The sequence below is a fragment of the Chelonia mydas genome, chromosome 6, assembly GCF_015237465.2.
Source record: "Chelonia mydas isolate rCheMyd1 chromosome 6, rCheMyd1.pri.v2, whole genome shotgun sequence".
In the NCBI taxonomy this organism is placed as follows: domain Eukaryota; kingdom Metazoa; phylum Chordata; order Testudines; family Cheloniidae; genus Chelonia; species Chelonia mydas.
Window position 1 is genome coordinate 127,906,110 of NC_051246.2, and position 16,556 is coordinate 127,922,665.

The following is a 16,556-nucleotide window of genomic DNA, read 5'->3' on the forward strand; positions in this document are numbered from 1 at the left end:
TGAATACCAGCGTGACCCAGGGAATGAAAATAATGAGCAGCTGCGAGTAGATAACGACGGGGGAGAATAGGTTTGTTTCCGATTCGCCAAACCTTATCAGAGCCCTTAGATCCCTCCCAGCGTTTCCAGTCGTGCAGCTCCTCCAAGGATATGTCAGCATACAGCAGTGTCCAGTCAGCAGGTGGGAAGGACACATCCAGGGGGAGGGAAGCCGAAACCAGAAGGGGCTGTAGAGCTGCAGCCTTTGCAGCTGAATCAGCTAATGCATTGCCCTGAGACACAACACTGTTAGACTGCCTGTGCGCATAACAATGAACCACCGCCACCTGGCGAGGGGCCTGAATAGCTTCCAAAAGGGCAGAAATGAGAGGGCCATTAGCGATTTTCGTGCCTGAGGAGGTTAAAAATCCTCGTTGCTTCCAGAGCTGGCCTGTAGCATGACAAACCCCAAAAGCATACTTAGAGTCCGTGTAAATGGTAACAGTTTTTCCTGAAGACAATAAGCAGGCCCTGGTAAGCGCGTGTAACTCTGCACCCTGGGCGCTGAAGGAAGGTGGTAGGGGGGCAGCCTCGATAACGTCTGCCTGAGAGGTAACCGAATAGCCCGAGACCCGGTGGCCATCTAAATAGTACGAGGACCCATCTGTGAAAAGAAGTAAATCGGGCTTAACTAAAGGGGAGTCCACTAAATCCGGGCGGGGCTTACCATCTTGCGCGACGACATCCATGCATACATGGTGAGGGGTACCGTCCTCCGGGAGGGGTAGCATTGTGGCTGGATTGAGGACGTTACAGCGGCGTAAAGTAACGTTGTTAGCAGCCAACAGGATTAGTTCATATTTATGAGCCCGCTGTGGAGACAATGCCTGTGTAGAATGCTGTTTTAAAAGAATTTCAACCTCATGAGGGACCCAAACAGTCAGAGGGTGCCCCAAAACAATAGGTCGTGACCGTTCAACCATGACAGCAGCAGCAGCAACAGACCGTACACAGGAGACAGAGCCCTGAATTACAGGGTCCAGTTGTACTGAATAATAGGCTACGGGGCGTGGGCGACCCCCCAGGTATTGCAAAAGGACGCCGCTAGCCACTCCCTGCCGTTCGTGAGTAAAAAGAGAAAATGGTTTACCGTAATCCGGGAATCCCAAGGCGGGCGCAGAGATCAGAGCCTTTTTAATGGATTTAAAAGCATTTTCCATTTCCGGGGTCCAGGAGACAGGATCGAGGGTCAGTGTTGTAGTAGCTTGAACTAATGGTTTTACCAATTCCCCAAAAGCCACAACCCAGGGTCGGCAGAACCCCGCAGCCCCTAGGAAAGCCCGTAACTGCCTTTTTGTAGTCGGACGCGGGTAATCCTGGATTGCTCGCACCCTATCAGGGGATAGTAAACGCTCCCCAGGCCTAATTACAAAGCCCAAATAAATTACCTGATCTAGGCACAGCTGCAACTTGGATGGAGATGCACGATGACCCTTATTAGCTAATGCAGTTAACAAAACAACAGAGTCAATCAAACATGCGTTATAATCTGAGGCAGCAATTAGCAAATCATCCACATACTGAACCAGGACAGACGAACTAGGCAAAACAATGTCTTTTAAATCCTCGGTGAGAATCCGGGAAAAAATAGTAGGGGATCCTGAGAACCCCTGGGGAAGACGCGTCCATGTTAGCTGCTGACCCTTCCAGGTAAATGCAAATAAATATTGAGAATCAGGGTGCAAAGGGATACTGAAAAATGCTGCACACAAATCTATGACAGTAAAGCAAGTGGCTGACTGAGGAATTAGCGTTAAAATAGTGCTCGGATCAGGGACAACTGGGTGGGGGGCTATAACATAACCATTTATAGCCCGTAGATCCTGAACAAATCGATAGACTGGACGCCCGTCTGGTCCCGGTTTAGGCTTCCTTACTGGAAGAATGGGAGTATTACAGGGTGAACTGCAGGGGACTAAAACTCCCTGAATCAAATAGCTGTCAATAAGGAGTGAGATGCCTTCCTCCGCCTCCTTCGGCAAGGGGTATTGTTTTACGGAGGGAGGCAGTCCGCCCCCTGTTTCCAGACTCACTGGAACTGCTGATTTAAGAAGACCCACATCAGTAGGATTTGTGCTCCACAAAGTGTGGGGAACACTGGACAATTCAGAGGGCACACCAGGAATAGGGGTAACCGATGCCATAAGAGAAGCAACCGACGAATCCGGGACGGACATGCGGAGCCCCTCGGGGGCACAATATATGTGTGCCCCCAATTTGCCCAGCACATCCCGCCCGAGGAGGTTCGCGGGGCCCTCCGGCATTACAACAAACCTATGTGATAGCTTTAAAGAACCAAGCTCGATAGGGACAGGGTAGGATAACGGAGCCGGGCAGGGATTGCCTTCTATACCCTGCACCCAAACCCTGGTATCGGACAGAGAGCCCGGAACAAAAGTTAAAGTGGAGAGGGTGGCCCCAGTATCTACTAGAAAAGGCACAAGGTGTCCCCCAACTTTTAAATAAATTTGTGACTGTAATCCCAAGTCCCATTCCAGCTCTCCCAAAACCCCCAAAACCTCCGCCTCTAGTCACTGGGGGTTAACAAGGTTCTGGGGGGAGTTAGGGGGAAAAGAAGGATTAGCCTCTACCTGGCTCTTCCAAGGAGCCCCTCGGGGAATTAGGGGACACTCCCTCCTCCAGTGCCCTGATTGTTTACAATAATTACAATTCCCTTCCCTCATTCTATTCCAACCTCCCCCTCCTCCTGTCCCCCGTCCATGCCCCCTTCCCCTCATCTCTCCGCGCCCTTGCCAATGCTGGTTTCCCGAAGGAGCCTGCAAGGCAGCAGCTAACATACTTACCTCCTCCTTCTTCTGTTTACGTTTTTCCCGTGCTTTTTCCTCATCCCTGCCGTTAAACACAAAGGTGGCCAGGCGGACAACCTCCTGGAGGGGTTTTCCTGGCCAATCGGGCACATGCTTAGAAAAGTATTTTTTTATATCTGATGCTGCCTGATCAACATAAAAGGAGACCATCATAGGACGGTTTTCCTCCGCCTCAGGGTTTATGCCGCCCCCGTATACACGAACTTGTTTGGACAACCGGGCCAAAAAGGCGGAGGGGTGCTCAGTGAGCTCTTGCTGACATTCACGAATTTTAGACCAGTTAGCCGTTTTACTACCAGCTTTACGTACAGCTTCTAAAAGGCCGTCTCTACCCGCCTTTAAAAGGCCCATCTGAGTGGTTATATTAGGATTCCAATTGGGATCAGTCAGGGGCCAAGAAGCCCGGGTACTGTCCTCCCCTGCCCAGCGCCTATTAGCATCCAGAATGGAATATTTCTCATCAGGGGTAAAAAGTGTGTCCAGGATTACCTGGACATCTCCCCATGTAGGGTTAAATGCGGTAAATACAGACCGAATGGTTTGCAGAACCTTCTCTGGATCGTCACGCAGGCGAGGCATCTGCTGTTGCCATGTTACTAAATCGCCTGGGCCAAAAGGGCGGTGAACATAGGGGAAAGCAAACCGTTCGCTCCCGTCCGTGCCATGAGTAACAAGGGGTTGCTGAATGAGGGGAGCTTGCAAAGTAACCGGTGGGTCAATGGTGGGCCCGCACGGGCAGGGGGGTGGCGAGCAGGGAGATGATAGGCATAAATCAGAAAGCTGGGGGTAAGCCGGGGGAGGGGCAGAAGCAGGCCGGGGAGGAGAAGAGACAGGCATAGCACAGAGTGGGGCTGAAGACCCCTGAGATAGATAGGAATAGGAGGAGGAAAGAGGACGTCCTTTCGCACGCGCATAAGCCCAGTTGTCCCATACATACCAATAATCCATCTGGGCTGGAACTTTGTCCTCCAGCCTCCTTCTAAGCGCCGTTAATGTATCCCCAGCAAAAGACCCATCCGGTGGCCATTCAACAAATGTCTGAGTTGTTAGTGCTGGCCACTCAACCTTACACAAAATAACAGCTTTTTTCCTTCCTAACCCATGGGTGCCAGAAATATTTCCCCAATTCTCGAGAATTTCAGCCAAAGGGGTCCCCTTACTTATACTCTGCCCAGAACCCATAGTGGGCTACCAAAAGAACACAAAATGTGCCACCTTATCGCCTAAGCGACGGCTCACACCCCCCCCTCCTCGGAGTACTCAAAGGTGAACTCACCCTGTGCCGGCTGGAGCTGTCCGAGAGGAGGAGTGTAGTCTCGCTTGTTGGGGCGAGCCTAGAGTCCCTTCGTGGTCGCCAAAACTGTTACGAATTACACCTGGTAGGACACGCACACATGTGCTACGAATTACACCTGATAGGACACGCACACAAGTGCTACGAATTACACCTGGTAGGACACGCACACAAGTGCTACGGATTACACCTGGTAGGACACGCACACAAGTGCTACGAATTACACCTTGTTAGGACACGCACACAAGTGCTACGAATTACACCTTGTTAGGACACGCACACAAGTGCTGCGAATTATACCTGATAGGACACGCACAGTTCGAATCTAGGCTGAGGCACAGAAACAAAGTCCACAACTGCAGAGTTCCCAAAAGGCACTAAGTTTATTACGCTCGAGCGTGGTGCCCCCCTGCTAGCCAGGAGGGGACCCTGAATACAGATTATACAAAGGTTATATACTTTTTAGCAAAGCATGTTGCCCTCGTGCATCGGAAACCTTAGCCAATAAACAAACCCTTGTCTTATCTACCACCTATCCCTGCTTGGTGCATTCCTCGTGCTATACCAGTATGTTAATTATACAGCATGGTCCTAAAGCCATGCATCAGTAACTTTTATTATCAGGATGGGAGGCCTCACATCAAGGCCAAGAGACAGGGAGTCAGAGGCTGACAAAAACCAGATACTGCAAATCAAGGCAGGCTGGAGACAAGGAGGAGGATTTTCACACGGATTCGGTATCTAAGGATTACTCCTCCTGGTGTATGATGTGCTGGCATTTAGACAATGGTGGGCCCCAAACCAAAATGGAGTCACATGTGCTAACTTTTCTTAACAGTTGGGTCGCTGCTGCTCTCCACCCCAGAGGTGACTGCAGTTTAGCACTGCTAACTTTGTTAAGTGCTTTCAGATGGAAGGTGCTATATAAATGTAAAATTGTCCTACGCAGTATTATCTACTTAATCAGGATAGCTGGCCACTTCACAAAAAGAATATGCCAGGTTTCTGGATATTTATATATCTCAAATGATTTTTTAAAAAAGGTTTGGGATCGTCATAAATGGATACTGAAAATTCCTGTATGTAAGGTAATATAAGAAATTCCAGTTAGTTATTATATTTGATAGTATTTATAGCTTTTTATAATGGAAGGCAGAGAGAGACCGTATTTTAGGATTACAAAGATCCAGAAACATGTCGTATACCTTTTAGGCTCTGGTCCGTTTTACAGATTCCCAGCTGTACAATTAGGGAAAACACATAACTAAAGCTTTGGCTCCCATTGATAATAATCAATTATTCCCTCAGAGCAGTGCACAATTTGCTGAAGCAGTCATCAAAACTGGAGGATCATTGTGATACTTATTTTAAGCCTTGGGTGTCAAGATCCTGGATTTAGATATATTGATTCCTATCCTTTAGTTTATGGGTGGTGATCAATGACATGTTCAGAATTGGGGATAAATGCAGCGGAATGTTTCAGAGTAGCAGCTGTGTCAGTCTGTATCCTTAAAAAGAACAGGAGGACTTGTGGCACCTTAGAGACTAACAAATTTATTAGAGCATAAGCTTTCGTGGGCTACAGCCCACTTCATCAGATGCATACAGTGGAACATATAGTAAGAAGATATATATCTATATATATACATACAGAGAATCATGAAAAGGTGGGAGTTGCCATACAAACTGGCAACTCCCACCTTTTCATGATTCTCTCTATATGTATATATATATCTTCTTACTATATGTTCCATTCTATGCCTAAGCTTTCCTGGGCTGTAGCCCACGAAAGCTTATGCTCAAATAAATGTGTTAGTCTCTAAGGTGTCACAAGTACTCTTCTTTTTGCAGCAGAATGTGTCACTGGTGTGTTTCTGTGTGAGACCTGGAAGTGGGGTTTTGTAATGTGTGTAATACTAGACCTGGGTGGGCACGATTTATCAGTGAAAAATGGGGCACTTCCTCTATTGTGGCTCAGGGAATGGAGGCCTAGAATACAGGTGTTCTGCATGCATAGACCAAAGGGACTTAGGTACTGCTAACTCCTAGGTGCTCTGCTGCCCAATGGAATTCCAAACCCGTGGTTAGGTGCCCAGGTTCTCCCTGCATTGTAGGGGGAGAGCTCGGTACCTAAGAAAGGGATTCTCAGCAACCAGCAAACTGAGTGAGGAGCCACCTCAGCCAGCCAAAAGCGAAATGCAGAGGAAAGGAGCCAAGCATAGGGCACATAAGAACAGCCATACTAGGTCAGATCAAAGGTCCATCAAGCCCAATATCCTGTCCTCTGACAGTGGCCAATGGCAGGTGCCCCAAAGGGAATGAACAGACAGATTATCATCAAGTGATCCATGCCCTGTCACCCAATCCCAGCTTCTGGCAAACAGAGGCTAGGGACACCATTCCTGCCCATCCTGGCTAATAGCCATTGATGGATCTATCTCCCTTTTGAACCTTGTTATAGTACTGGCCTTCACAACACCCTCTGGCAAGGAGTTCCAGAGGTTGACAGTGCATTGTGTGAAAAAATACTTTCTTGTGTTTGTTTTAAACCTGCTACCTATTAATTGTATTTGGTGGCCCCTTGTTCTTGTATTATGAGGAGTAAATAACACTTCCTTATTTACTTCCTCCACACCACTCATGATTTTATAGACCTCTATCATATCCCCCCTTAGTCGCTTCTTTTCCAAGCTGAAAAGTCCCAGTCTTATTAATCTCTCCTCATACGGAAGCCATTCTATACCCCTAATCATTTTTGTTGCCCTTTTCTGACTCCAAGATCTCTTTCTTGAGTGGTAACAGCTAATTTAGACCCCATCATTGTATATGTATAGTTGGGATTATGTTTTCCAATGTGCATTACTTTGCATTTATCAACATTGAATTTCATCTGCCATTTTGTTGCCCAGTCACCCAGTTTTGAGAGATTCTTTTGTAGCTCTTTGCAGTCTGCCTGGGACTTAACTGTCTTGAGTAGTTTTGTATCATCTGCAAATTTTGCCACCTCACTGTTTACCCCTTTTTCCAGATCATTTATGAATATGTTTCACAAAGGTACTTAAGCACTAACTGTCCTGGACCTGGGCCTTAGGCTGACAGGCCAGAAGGAAGTGCCTGTCTCTGCTCAGGTCTCTCAGCTATGACCCCTTTCCTGGAGTCAGGCACCATAGTTAGGTCAGCCCTTTCTTAAGAGAGAGAGAGAAGCTGGCCTCCACCCCATTAGCCCAGTGCGTGGGGTGCTCATCTGGGGTTGGGAAGAGGTGTTTTCAGAATCAGGCAGAGCAGGGACTTGAACCCATGTCTCATACTGCTCAGGTTAGTGTCTGGGCTCTTGGGTCTCTGTCAATTTCTCCCGTTGAAGCTGGTCCTCTTTGTATAAATAACTAAATATTTATTGGAGCGGGGGCTTGAACTTGCCTCTCCCACATCCCGGATGAACACCCTGGGCGGTGGAGTCAATTGCTTGCTTCTCCCCGCTGCTCTGTCCCAATAAAGAGAAAGTGATTCACACATCTCACCCCATTTTCTTGCTGGGAAATTGGTTTGAGGATGAAATCATCCACATCTACTATATGTATTGCCTTCCAGGTGGACAAGTATAGAAATCACAGGCTGGAGCCTCAGCTGTGTAAACTGATGTCATTGGTGTGAGCGGAGCAACACTGCCTTGTGCCAGCTGAGGATTTAGCCCAATAAGTCTACTTTTAGGCAGATCACCTTTTTATGGTCCAGCTGCTAACTTGGGGATGGAAGGCATTGGACGATACTAGAGGCTTGGCATACTGCTGGGATTGGGGTGGCTCCATATTTTGAGTGGAACAGATGGATATCCAGAACTAACATAAATATGGATTAAATGGCAAAAAAACTTTGTTAATGCAGAGTTAAGGTTGCCTGATGTTAGCTCCTTGCAGAACGGCAAGTTCAGCAAAACTCACATTTCTGAAAACCAGGCAATGCAGAGGTAAGGTAAACCCCCACATAACCTTAACTCTGCCCCCTGGAGCTGGAAATAGCTGCTGGGAATTAACTGCACGCGCTGCAGTTGTTTCCAGTGTTTCAGGTGTAGCTGTACTGAATGGCAGAGGCAGTAGGGGGGACAGGTAGGTGGAGCTCTGTTTGTGATACGAGGAGATCAGGGGATTAATGTGTGGAATGTCACAGAGCTGGGATTGTGATATGGCAGACTGAACATTAACCTTGTATCTGCTGAATTGCATGTCTGGAATATCATTTAAATGTGTCACCCTAGTAAACACAGTCTTGCATCATGGCCTTTGGGCTTAAACAAATGCACTCTGCTAGAACTCCTAACTACAAAAAGATCCTGATTTACTTCTAGAATGTGAGGACAATGTAATTAGCAAACACTAGCGATGAGAAGGCCTTTCCTGGTTAGCTTGTAGTAGACATAGAGGCAATGGTGCTGGAACTAGGAGTGCTGGGGGTGCTGCCACGGGCTTGAAGTAGTAATAACAACCACCTAATGCAGGGTTTCCATCATCAGCAAACCCACTATAAACATTATTCCAGCACGCCTGCCTAGAGGTAACCCCTGCACCTCATAACATGCAGCACTGTGAGAGAGATAGGTGCACTTACAATGGGGACATGCTTTCTCTCCCTAGCTAAGGATTTTCCATGGTGTCAGGCAGGTTCTCTTTGGTCCAAAACAAGGAATCCTGCAGTGGTGGGAGAACACAGACATGCCAGCATCTTATTACCTGATGTTGAAGTGGGGATGCTGATTTCCTGCTGTCCCTTTAACTATTTCACAGACAGCTTGTTCTCTCCTGATGTATGAATTTTGTTCTCTCTCCTGTTGTTCGTGGTTTGGATGAACGCCTTGCTCAATGAACCTTTCCCAAGGCTGTAAGAAAACCGCAGGCGGTAGTTTTGTTGTGGAAAGTGCAACTTTTAACACTCACGACAACTTTATACGTACCACAAGTTTGAGTGGTTATGCAACCCCGGGCGCCAGGTCACACTGCCACTCACTCCGATGTGGCCCGGCTGGTCCTTCGTCATGATGGAGGGGCGGCCAGGCTAAATCTGAGTGAGAGGCATTGAGACCGGTTGCACTCAAATTTGGCCCCAAACCCGCACCACAACTTTAATAAACTGTGGCCCCAACTTTTGAACCAAAAAACCCCACGACTTTCTTACCCATCACAGAGAAGCAGTTTGCTGGAGGCTGCTCTCTGTATCAATTAGGCTAACAGAGTAGCAGCTCACTGGACCTAGCTGTATGCTGGTCAGATTTTCCAAAGGGCTCAGCACCCCGCATCTGATGTTGTTCTTAGCTAGACCTGCTGGGTGCTGAGTCCTCTGGAAAATCCGGCCAGTGTGTGTGTGTGAGAGAGAAAAGGGGAGAGAAAGAGAGAGAATGTTATATTGTGATAGCAGGAATGGCTTAGAAGTTACTGATTTGGATTCACTCTAGAGGAGGGGTGAGCAGTGTCTACACTGTCTATCAGTGGGAGACGTCTTAAATCCATGGGCGGTGTGTGAACCACCAGCTGGGGTAGGCTAGCCCCCAGCCATGCCCCTTCTACACCCCCCCACTGGAGTCCAGAGCCCCCTTGCCCAACTGCCAGCTTCCCCAACCCCAGAGCGCTGGGAGGGCAGGTGGCGTGTCCCGAGCCGGGGCCACCCCACAGAGAGCCTGGATTCCAGCCGTGGAGTGGGAAGCAGGAGTATGGGGGGGGGGGTGGAGGTCTGGGGGTGTAACAATACAGCTATACAGAGAGACTCCTCAGAGATATTCCCCACCCCTGCACTGTGATTAACATATATATCATCTTCTCAGCAGCAGAGAACTAGTTAGCCACTGGAGCCTTCCCAGTTCAGGAAAACAAATGGGCCTTCCAACATGCCCAGAAAGCCAATGAAGTAGGATTGCTTCAGACCAGAGAGAGCAAGTTCCAAAACTTTTGGGTGCTGTGACATTATCTGATTAAAATATGACTATATAGATCATTGTTGCAACCACTGTTATATATTTTCAAAAAGAAAAGGAGGACTTGTGGCACCTTATAGACTAACCAATTTATTTGAGCATAAGCTTTCGTGAGCTACAGCTCACTTCATCGGAAAGCTTATGCTCAAATAAATTGGTTAGTCTCTAAGGTGCCACAAGTACTCCTTTTTCTTTTTGCAAATACAGACTAACGTTGTTCTCTGTTACTGTTACTGTGGCTGTTACTCTGAAACCTATATATTTTCAGCAGATCTTGTACAAAGGTTGTCAAGTGAGGTGTCTATGGAAAGGTTATGATTTGCTGGTTATGATCATGCTATCTATATGCATGTATCATTTGTGTATTTGAAGTTATAAGTATTGGCTCTATACCTGGTTTTCAAATGTTTGCTCCTGGGGTAACGCCCAGGAAGTAGTTAGCCAGCACATCTTGGAGGGACTGTTCAAATTGAGTGGCCCATCAAAAGGACACTTAACTCACAGTGGACCTTGGGAGATGCTCATCCACACTGAGTGGACTGTCCTGTAAACGTGCTATCTGGAGTGCAGGTAACGGCTTCCTGCAATGACTGAGCGAAATTGGGCATGGACATGTGACTTGCCCATGTGACTCCAAACACCGTCTGGTCACCTGTGATTCTCCACTAGCTGGGCTGAGGTTTTTGTTTGGAACAATGGGTTTCCCTCCACATGGCAGAGGATATGAATGGGCCTGGAAACCCCTTCATTTTGCCTCTATCCTGCTCCAGCCTCTTTGCTGCCCAAGTCTCTAGACTATACTAATGGAAGCATTCTAACCAAGGGACTCAGGGCTTTCCAATGATTTGGAAGCCTTCAGAGATTTGATATAAGCCAGCAGTTTATGCCATCACCGCTACAAGCCTGAATCAAGAACTTTGCAATTACTGGCAAAGAGTCCTGTGGCATCTTATAGACTAACAGACGTATTGGATGTGGAAGTATAACATTGTATAAGTATAACGTTGTATAAGGGGACATGCTGGATACATTGTATATGAGAGGGCATGCCAAAACATGTTACAAAGTATCTGAGGGAGCACACGTAGGGACAGTTAGCTTTTGAATGGAGAAGCAATTAAGATAGAGCCAGCACGTCTAAGAAGCAGGCATCAGAATGGAAGGTGTGAAGGGCAATTAGTTAAGTTAACTGGAAGCTGTTAAAGGAGATTGTTAAGGGTGGCAGGTAATTGAAGATACGTGACTGGTCTCAGGGATCTCGAAGGGTGGTGACTAAAATCTTTTTCTTCTTTTATCTGTAACTTCTCTGTAACTTGTTCTCCAAAAAACTGTATAAATTAAGAGACACAAGCCCCACTCGGGGGGCTCACTTCTAAATGTATTAGCAGAGCAGCTTTGCTAATAAAACAGAGTGGTCTGATAAATTGTGAGTCTGAGTCAAACTTTGACATGGAACATAAGCTTTCGTGGGTGAATACCCACTTCATCGGATGCATGTAATGGAAATTTCCAGAGGCAGGTATAAATATGCAAGCAAGAATCAGGCTCAGGATAACGAGGTTAGTTCAATCAGGGAGGATGAGGCCCTCTTCTAGCAGTTGAGGTGTGAACACCAAGGGAGGAGAAACTGCTTTTAGAATTGGCGAGCCAGTCACAGTCTTTGTTTAATCCTGAGCTGATGGGGTCAAATTTGCAAATGAACTGAAGCTGTGCAGTTTCTCTTTGAAGTCTGGTCCTGAAGTTTTTTTTGCTGCAGGATGGCTACCTTTAAATCTCCTATTGTGGGTCCAGGGAGGTTGAAGTGTTCTCCTACAGGTTTTTGTATATTGCCACTCCTAATATCTGATTTGTGTCCATTTATCCTTTTACGTAGGGAGTTTGCCATTACTGTATGTATTTGATTCCTTTAACCAATTTTAACTCTCACCTTTCTTTTTTTCTTTTTATGATTAAACCTTTACATTTTAGATACTAAAGGATTGGCATCAGTGTGATTTTTGGGTAAGATCTAAGTTACATATTGACCTCGGTGTGTGGCTGCTCCTTTGGGATCCGAAGAACCTTTTATTTGATGAGACTGGTTGTAAAGAACCACTTGCCTTTAAATCCAGTGTTTTTGGTGGTAACACAAGGACTGGGATGCTCAAGGAAACTGCTTTTATGACTTCTTGTTAGCCAGTGTGGTGAAACAGAAGTTTACTTTTGTTGCTGGTCTCGCATATCCTATGGGGGATTAGCCACCAGTCTTGGGGTGTATCTGCCCTGTTTCTCAGCAGTTGGTCCTGATTTTGGCATCCTCACTGGTGACCCATTGAGGCACGGTTACACACTCACCTCTCTATCAGAAGGATGTTTTAGCTCTTCCCAAACAAGAGCTGCAGCAGCTTTACATCCATCTCAGCTCCCAGGCCTGGTGACTCAAAACCAGTCAAGAGAGGATGGAATTGAAATTGACAAGCTCCTTTGACTCTGAAATGCACAGAGAGCAGGGGTCTTGTCAATATCACTCCCCAGCCAGCCTAACCAAGCAGGTGGAGAGTGTGTGCAATATACATGTATACTGTATGTTTGCAGCGTGTTGTAGCCACGACAAAGGACCGGAACCTGAGCGGTGCTGAGCCCAATCAGCTCCCATTGTCTTCAGTAGGTGCTTAAGGTGCTCAGCTCCTCACAGGAGCCCCTTTAAGGATTGGCCCATGCCTTACAATTGGAGGTAGCATGACCTTACGTTCTGATTTGTTGTCACACTGATTCTGCTCTGCACCTTGTCTCTCGTCTCTCCAACGTCTGGTGCTTGTTCTCAGTGGTCACAATTCAGCAAAGCTCTGAAGCGGCTGCTTACGTCCCACTGAAGGAAATAGAACGTTAGCCCCTATTTTCAAATTAAGCACATACTTAAGTGCTTTGTTGAACCAGGGCCAGTGTCTGCTGTCCACACTGCAGGTGTCTTGTGCTATATTGTTTTGTTGCCAGCCACATTATTGTTTAAATAAGACAATCCATTCTATTTGCTGCTCTTGGCTTTCGGAGGCGCTTTGCAATGTAAATGCAACATACTTGGCTTAGCCAACCTCTCTTTAATTGTTCTGCAGCAGGGTCTTGTTCCTCATCTACTCTATCACTAGCATGGTATTTCATTCTGCTGGTAATAATTAAAAGAGCTAATGAAGAAAAGGGAATCAGGAACTGTTTTCTTTTTTAACCAAATGCCAGAAATTCCTAAGAGAATTTTTGACATTAAAAAAATATTTTTTGATAGCCCCTTATTTGCATGGCGGTTTATGTAGTTCACAAAGGCCCATCTGGAACCCAGTGACTTCAGGTCCCATTTGTCCATGCTGTCAGGGTGGTAAATCATGTTGTAAACTTAAAAACATTCTGTCTGGATTTTCAATTCTTGACAATGTGCCTGAGGTTGCTCAGTTCAAGGGTAATGTAGCAATTGAAGGGACAAACTGGGGGGAGGGGAAGGAGGGGAATGAATATTTTTTCTATAAAAAAATCATTTTATACAGGAGTTAATTTGTAGGAAAAATCCAATTAATTTTAGTAAATCAGAAGTTGCCTGGCAGTGACTAGAGGTGGGCAAACGACTCATAAAGAATAATTTATTCAATGAATCTAGCCCACAAATTGTGCATGAACGGAATATGTATGACTCTGAGCATGAACGGAATATGTATGAATGCGTTAGTTGACACTATCTGACAAATATGTAATGCAAACCCATTTCAGCCTGTGGATTGCTTGCAAAAGGTCCCAGCAACTACTCACTTCAGTGTGTGCTACCTGTGAGCTGTGCCCTGTGATAGCTGCCTTGGTCACATGATTTCTCAACTTCACTGGAGTGATTGCAAACAGAAGGCTTTTAACACATGGCTTCTAGTGGGAATTAGGGTTGCCAACCCTACCGGATTGGCTGGGAGTCTTCCAGAATGGGCCTCAATCTCCCGGTGACTATTAAAAGCAATCTGGGAGATTTTAATAAGCCAAAAATCCAGTCAGCGGCGCAGCAGGGCTTAGGCAGGCTCCCTGCCTGCCCTGGCTCCATGCAGCTCCCGGAAGCAGCCGGCAAGTCCGGCTCCTAGGTGCGGGGGTGGCCAGGGGGGTCTTCTCCTCCTGCCCCTGTGCCCCACCCTGAGCACCAACTCTGCAGCTCCAATTGGCTGGGAACTGCGGCCAGTGGGAGATGCAGGGGCAGTGCCTGCAGGCAGAGGCAGCGCGCAGAGCCACCTGGCTGCCCCTTAGCCTAGGAGCCGGACATGCTGGTCGCTTCTGGGAGCTGCCCGAGGTAATCGCCACCCGGAGCCTGCACCCCTCACCCCCTCCCTCACCCCAATCCCCTGCCCCAGACCTGAGTCCCCTCCTGCAGCCAAACTCCCTCCCAGAACCCACACTCCCTCTCCTGCACCCCAATCCCCTGCCCCAGGCTCAGCCCGGAGCCCCCTCCCACGCTCCAAACCCCTCGGCCCCAGCCCAGAGCCTGCACCCCCTCCCACATCCCAACCTCCTGCCCCAACCTGGTGAAAGTGAGTGAGGGTGGGGGAGAGCGAGCGACGGAGGGAGGGGGGATGGAGTCAGTGGGGGGCGTGGCCTCGGAGAAGGGGCAGGATGGGGGTGTGGCCTCAGGGAATGGGCAGGGCAAGGGTGTTTGGGTTTGTGCAATTAGACAGGTGGCAACCCTAGTGGGAACCCTGGCACAGATCCATATCTGTACAAGTATCCATGCTTTCCTCCACCATTCCTAGGAACAAAATGGCGCTCATGTTTGCAGAAACTGAATAAAGTGGATGGCAAATGCCATTAAAGCAAAGGAGTGGGTTTTATTTGAACTCATGTTGGCCAGTGCTTCCTTGTTAGAGGTGATTGAGCACTCCAGGAATGTTAGTGATGTGGAACTTTTCCAGTTTTGTTTGATTTCCAAATCTATTTGTTTGAATGTTAAACTGTGCCATCCATTACTACTGAAGAAGGCGGTGGGTAATGACTGGAACTCTTCAGGACGATGACACTTGGATAGCAGATTCTAGCTGAAAATACACACGGATACGTTATACTATTTACTTATGGTGCATTTTTTTGCCTGAAAATATGACCTGGGGGTGACATTGCAAAGTATTTTGACATTCACCCCCCAACAGAGGTCCAGCAGAAGATCTGCACTCCATTTAAGCCATCAAGCCCTGGCTGGGATGATTTAGTTGGGGATTGGTCCTGCTTGGAGCAGGGGGTTGGACTAGATGACCTCCTGAGGTCCCTTCCAACCCTGATATTCTATGATTCTATGATTTAGAGCTCAGAGTGAGAGATCTTTTTGAGGGTATATGCCTTGTGCTGGCTTTCTGCACTGAGGTGAATTCCACCCAAGCTAAGCAAAACTGAAAAGATTCAGTATTGTTGTGTGACTGGTGTGACTTTTTCCTCACATGCTTCCTATTCAGACCCCAGCTCTGAGTTATAAATCTGTCAGCAGTGACCCTGCTAATCGGAGTGAACAATGTCAATTTCTTGATAACCAAGAGGAGAAACGTGTCTCTGTTTTTATGCAGCTGCAAATGTCTTCTCTGTGATCTGTTTTGATCGCTGGGCCTGATCCAGCTCCCAATTAAATCAAAGGAATGCTTCCCATTGATTAAATAGTAGCTGGATCAGGGTTATAGAAATCAAAGGCAGTCTTTGCATTGATTTTAATAGGGGGATAGATTAGCCCTTCTGTAAACACTGGTCAATTATTTGTATGTGAATGTTAATTTATTTGAATTGGGGCAAATGTTGCTTCTGCTCCTCATCTGTGGCTGCGGAGGGCCATGCATGCCAGGACATGATTGTGATTCCCCTGAACGTTGTAGGGATCCCAGAAGCCAGGATTCAGGGTCCATATGTCCGTGGCAGTCGGCAGCACACAGGTTTGTGTAGGATCTTTGCCTCAATGGCTGGAACATTGCGGTTGGGTGGCGTTGGGGAAGGGGACAAGGGTGCCTCAGGAATAGAGAGCCTGGTGCAGTCCTGACACGCCACAGCATGGCAGGCTGAATTCTGTCACTTCCCGAGTCCCCGCGGAATTTCCAGCGTCCAGGCCAGGAAACTGGATCAATACCTTCAGTTGGTTTACATTTAAATTGACCTTTCTTGTCATTTCTTGCCCCTTTCCTGATTGGGAGCGGAATAGGAACTACAAATGGATGTTTACAGTGTTATTTTTATGACCAAGATACCGCAGGGTACTCTACCAGCAGCACATAGCTGGTTGCTTACAGTGGGGTGTACTGTCACTGTAGTGAAGGGTGACTTTTCTAAGTGCTCTAAAATCCACATGCTGGATTCAATATTTTACCGTTCTTATCATTTTAAAACTTTATTTTGTGTACACAGGGGGCTCAAACTATGGCTCTGACCCTCCCCAAATTGATAGCACCTGCTGGGGATTGATCTCTGC